The sequence below is a fragment of the Gadus chalcogrammus genome, chromosome 1, assembly GCF_026213295.1.
Source record: "Gadus chalcogrammus isolate NIFS_2021 chromosome 1, NIFS_Gcha_1.0, whole genome shotgun sequence".
Classification (NCBI taxonomy): Eukaryota; Metazoa; Chordata; class Actinopteri; order Gadiformes; family Gadidae; genus Gadus; species Gadus chalcogrammus.
The window spans coordinates 28,402,665-28,408,663 of NC_079412.1; positions in this window are offsets into that span (position 1 = coordinate 28,402,665).

Sequence of the window (5,999 nt, forward strand, 5' to 3'; positions counted from 1 at the left end):
CACACACCATGCCACACACGCACCATGCAACACACACACACACACACCACGCAACACACACAGCACCACACAGTCAGTCAACATGTGGGAAGTGACAGCTGACAAGAACACAGAAGCAGAGACAGAGACAGAGACAGAGAGAGAGAGAGAGAGAGAGAGAGAGAGAGAGAGAGAGAGAGAGAGAGAGAGAGAGAGAGAGAGAGAGAGGTGGGGAGAGAGGGAGAGAGAGAAATGAGAGGGAGAGAGAGAGAGAGAGAGAGAGAGAGAGAGAGAGAGAGAGAGAGAGAGAGAGAGGGGGGGGAGAGAGGGAGAGAGAGAAATGAGAGGGAGAGAGAGAGAGAGAGAGAGAGAGAGAGAGAGAGAGAGAGAGAGAGAGAGAGAGAGAGAGAGAGAGAGAGAGAAATTAAAGCGATAAAGAGAGTGAAAGAATGAGAGCGACAGAGTGTAAATGGGAATCACTAAGGACAAAGGGAATGTCTTTAGAATAAATTATTTTTCTTTCCTCTCATTAATATAATTCATGATTTTCTGGTGCATACGCTTTGCATATGTTGTATGAACACCTGACACATCTATTGGTAAAATGTCAGCAGTATATTATAACATTCATATAGTTTCATTAATTAGTGTATCAAATACAGCGATTCCCTTCAACTCAAAAAACGTTGCCTTGACCTCAGATTAATCCAAAACCCAAATAGAATATTGACAAGGTATTTTCAGACCAACAAAAAGTTGTATCTCGAGGAACATCAAAATATTGATTCCTTGTTTCACGTCCAATACCAAGCCAGCGGGTTGAGTGATAAGGCATCCCTTATTTTAATTACCTTTTTGAATTATTCATTTTTTTTTTTACGTTCCAACAATTTGCTAGAAGCAGAGACGGAGAAGAGCATGTTGATGAAGAGCATGTGTGCTGCAGCTCCTCGTCATCACGGAGAACTGGAGATCCATGCAGACACCAGCACCTTCTCCTCCAGTCCTAGCTACACCATCACCTCCTCATCCAGTCCTACACCATCACCTCCTCATCCAAGTCCTACGCTTACACCATCACCTCCTCATCCAAGTCCTACACCATCACCTCCTCATCCAAGTCCTACACCATCACCTCCTCATCCAGTCCTACACCATCACCTTCTCATCCAGTCCTACACCATCACCTCCTCATCCAGTCCTACCTACACCATCACCTTCTCATCAGAGTCCTACCTACACCATCACCTCCTCATACAGTCCTACCTACACCATCACCTTCTCCTCCAGTCCTACCTACACCATCACCTTCTCCTCCAGTCCTACCTACACCATCACCTTCTCCTCCAGTCCTACACCATCACCTTCTCCTCCAGTCCTACACCATCACCTCCTCCTCCAGTCCTACACCATCACCTTCTCCTCCAGTCCTACACCATCACCTTCTCATCCAGTCCTACCTACACCATCACCTTCTCCTCAGAGTCCTACCTACACCATCACCTTCTCCTCAGAGTCCTACCTACACCATCACCTCCTCCTCAGAGTCCTACCTACACCATCACCTTCTCCTCAGAGTCCTACACCATCACCTTCTCCTCAGAGTCCTACCTACACCATCACCTCCTCCTCAGAGTCCTACCTACACCATCACCTCCTCCTCCGAGTCCTACCTACACCATCACCTCCTCCTCAGAGTCCTACACCATCACCTTCTCCTCAGAGTCCTACACCATCACCTTCTCCTCAGAGTCCTACCTACACCATCACCTTCTCCTCCAGTCCTACCTACACCATCACCTTCTCCTCAGAGTCCTACCTACACCATCACCTTCTCCTCAGAGTCCTACCTACACCATCACCTTCTCCTCAGAGTCCTACCTACACCATCACCTCCTCCTCAGAGTCCTACCTACACCATCACCTCCTCCTCAGAGTCCTACCTACACCATCACCTCCTCCTCAGAGTCCTACCTACACCATCACCTTCTCCTCAGAGTCCTACACCATCACCTTCTCCTCAGAGTCCTACCTACACCATCACCTTCTCCTCCAGTCCTACACCATCACCTTCTCATCCAGTCCTACCTACACCATCACCTTCTCCTCAGAGTCCTACCTACACCATCACCTTCTCATCCAGTCCTACCAACACCATCACCTCCTCCTCAGAGTCCTACACCATCACCTTCTCCTCAGAGTCCTACCTACACCATCACCTTCTCCTCAGAGTCCTACCTACACCATCACCTTCTCCTCCAGTCCTACACCATCACCTTCTCCTCAGAGTCCTACCTACACCATCACCTTCTCCTCAGAGTCCTACCTACACCATCACCTTCTCCTCCAGTCCTACCTACACCATCACCTCCTCCTCAGAGTCCTACCTACACCATCACTCATCATCTGTTGTCGTTTTCAATTCTGTAAAAAACAGACAAGAGGGTTGCCGGTCAATGGGTTGTCATGGGGATGACGTCTGCTGGCTAATTGCAGTTCAGCTCTAAAGATTTTGTTTTCGTTTTTTTGCGCCGCTGCGGAACGACACGTACTTAACCCTCGCTGAGCCGGGGACTCCGGTATGCAGAGCGGAATGGATCACGGCCTCATCGACGACGGGGCTGCGATCCTCCGAGCTGCTATTGAAAATCCATAATATTGTGTGCACCGTGACCCCTGACACCCACCTAAACCAAGGCATGGATTCTCCCGTCTCACTGAGCTAGCTCTCCAAACAAAGATATTATTCAGCCAGTGTGTGTTCATTGGCAGAGGGTTTCTCCTGGAGAAACATGACGGATCTCATATTGAGTGGCATTTCCATTTGTTTGTTTCATTATACCGCTCCGTAAACTTAGGTGCTGGCCGCTAATGTTTTCAAAATGAAACACACACACAGGGCCCAGCGGGCCGGGTTTCCAGGAGATTGAGGTAAACATTTCATTCATAGAGGTGCGATAAAGGCCAAGGCGCCACTTATTAGTTTTGTCAACTTTGGTCAAGTTAGTGCGTCGGTACTGTTGTTGGAGCTGAGAACAAACAGTGTCGGACACTCTTCTGAAGGGCTTTCTGGGCGCTCGGTATTCCCTGGGATGACTTTCTGAGATTGGTTGGGCGTTAATCTTGTCATCCTGAACCGTTATCATAATTTCGTGATAAACTGTAGTCTATTTTCCTTCTCTCTTTCTTACTATCCCTTTACATTTCATCAGAGCTGCTCGATATCGTTAAATCTTTAGTGTGTGCTGCAGACATTTGTAAACACCTTTTTTAATTACCTGGAGAACTCAATCCCGTGTAATTTCGGCTGACCTTCGGCATTTAGTGGCTGCATCGATCGCAGGCGTCCTCACAACTTATATTGCAACTTTTCAGGCAGATTTGCAAAGCCACACACACACACACACACCCACGGAAACGCCCACAGATATACAAACACACACAGACACACAAACACCCACAGAAACACAAACACAGACAGACACACAAACACTCCCCCAGTCGATATCGGGCCAGCGAAGGAAGAGCTAAAATATTCATAGATAGTGCATATTCATCTGAGGGCTTTTGTATCGCCCTCCACAACACTTTTGCTCTTTAAATATTTATCCCTGCGTAAATAAATGGAGGTGCCTCCCATCTGGACCACTGGGGTGTCTGCATGAATACAAATGTTGGAACTTTACAATGAGGAGAGAACAGCATCCCGTCTCCGGGACAACCAGAACCCCCCCCCCCCCCCCCCTGCATTCTGTAATTGGCTTCAGGCTGACACCGTTCTACGGCCTGGCTGCTTACACCGTGTTATGTAGATTAATCGCAATGCAATTCTTTTAGAGGGGGTCCATGCCAACCAAACACACACACACTCACAAACTCACCCTCACACTCACACTCACACTCAGACACAAACACACACTGTGGGAGGCTCGCGACCAGTGTTCTCAAGTGTACGACAATTGTTATGTTATCGATGAAATAAACATAAATTCCTTATGATTTAAGGGATCTTTTCAGTGATATTGGTACGGGTCTGATGAAAATGCTTGGATTATGTGTGACATATCTAGGACTACCAATAAATACTGGCATCGACCAGGCACTAAGACAATGACAATGTTTGCATCATGGATGTGAATTTGCTCGTCAGACCTTGTGAAGAAAGCACAACGATTAAGCCAGTAAGTTTCCCCGAAAAGTTTGTCACACCTGGTCATTCTACTGCGAGGACGAGCCCTTCATAGACTTTTAATTAATATGTTCCAGGTGGTCTCACTAAAAGGACCCAGAAGATGGGCCTCTCTGTCTCACTCATGTCTTACATAAACACCTCCTCCTCGATAAAACAAGCCAAGGGCAATCGTAAGTTATGTAAGGAAAATGGTAAAGACTAAGGGATCCTGTCCAAAAGCCGCCGTATCATCCATGGATTCCTCCCCCCCGGTCTAATGAGAGGATGAACACGGGTGTTTGTTGGCGAGACCGGGCAGCCCCTCCCTCGTTGTGGCGTCTTCACTCCCAGTCGGACAGGATGCTGCAGGAAGGAGTGCTCGTGGACCGATATGTGAGTTTTTATGGGTTGTAAGCAAGATCAGTTACCGAAGTTCGCCTCCCATTTAACGCTGCCCTCGGAAATGTAATGGGAGTCCTCATCCCGTACATATCCGTTACATTAATCACCGACGAGACGTCACCCTGGCGACTCTGTTCAAAGGAAACGACACTCTGCACTTGGACGTTCTAAACCATCCAGTCAGCGCGGCGGCGACAAATCTCCTGAAGAGATTTGTCTTCAGGCGCATTGGGGAACATAGTGAATGAAAACGGGGCGCATTGGGGAACATAGTGAATGAAAACGGGGCGCATTGGGGAACATACTGAATGAAAACGGGGCGCATTGGGGGACATACTGAATGAAAACGGGGCGCATTGGGGGACATACTGAATGAAAACGGGGCGCATTGGGGAACATAGTGAATGAAAACGGGGCGCATTGGGGGACATAGTGAATGAAAACGGGGCGCATTGGGGAACATACTGAATGAAAACGAGCGCATTGGGGGACATACTGAATGAAAGCGGGGCGCATTGGGGGACATTCTGAATGAAAACGGGGCGCATTGGGGGACATTCTGAATGAAAACGGGGCGCATTGGGGGACGTTTTGCGTCAGCTATCCCTCAATGTTCCCCACTGCCGGGGTTCACCTCCATCCAATGGGCTGCGCACTCTGGTGCTCAGATTGGCGTGAGGACATGGGCAGTGATGCCGGCACCACCTGCTCCACGGTGCCTCTCCTCCGCCCGCTACGTGGGCCCGACGGTGACTCACTCTGAGGCGCGGAGACGGATCCGGTGACAAGGTGTTGGATGAGTTGGGCGACGAGGCACAAACTAGTTTATTTCGGTGCTATTTCTGACTGAGTGCCTTAAGGCTGCGATCCCGGGGCTTGGGGAGAGAGGGACCATTTAATGCCTCAGCTACTTGATGGATCAATTCATGGCACTAGCTGGGGTGTGGTTTTGTGAATATACTTTAAACAAAATGTTTAGCAGGGAGTACATGTTTTATTGAGGGGGAAAATGTGGAAAGGCAATTCCCTTTTACTATGTGGAGACACAGCCGTATTAATCCCAGGTCACATTAAGCACAAAAACCCAAGCATAAAGCTGGAGTCGTTTTCATGCAAAAGTGCACGAAGACTTAATTCCCGTCTCAGCGGGAGAGGCTGAATATGAAGTGCACCATCGGTTTGAGGGTTCAGTCCCCGTTCCGGAGGAGGTTTGGATAACACGCTGTTGGCTCGCAACCCAACAGCGTCCTCAGCCTCCACGCTCACACAGAGCACGGACATGGACCCACTGTCAAGTACACACACTCATAATGATACTGTATTTATCGGGCGCTCCAGAGGTGCGGGGGGGGCTTCACTCTTCCACGACCCCATATCCCACCGACTGTGATATAGGTTTACCCGACAGTATATTGGTGCAAACGTTCACAAACGCTGAACTCAAAGA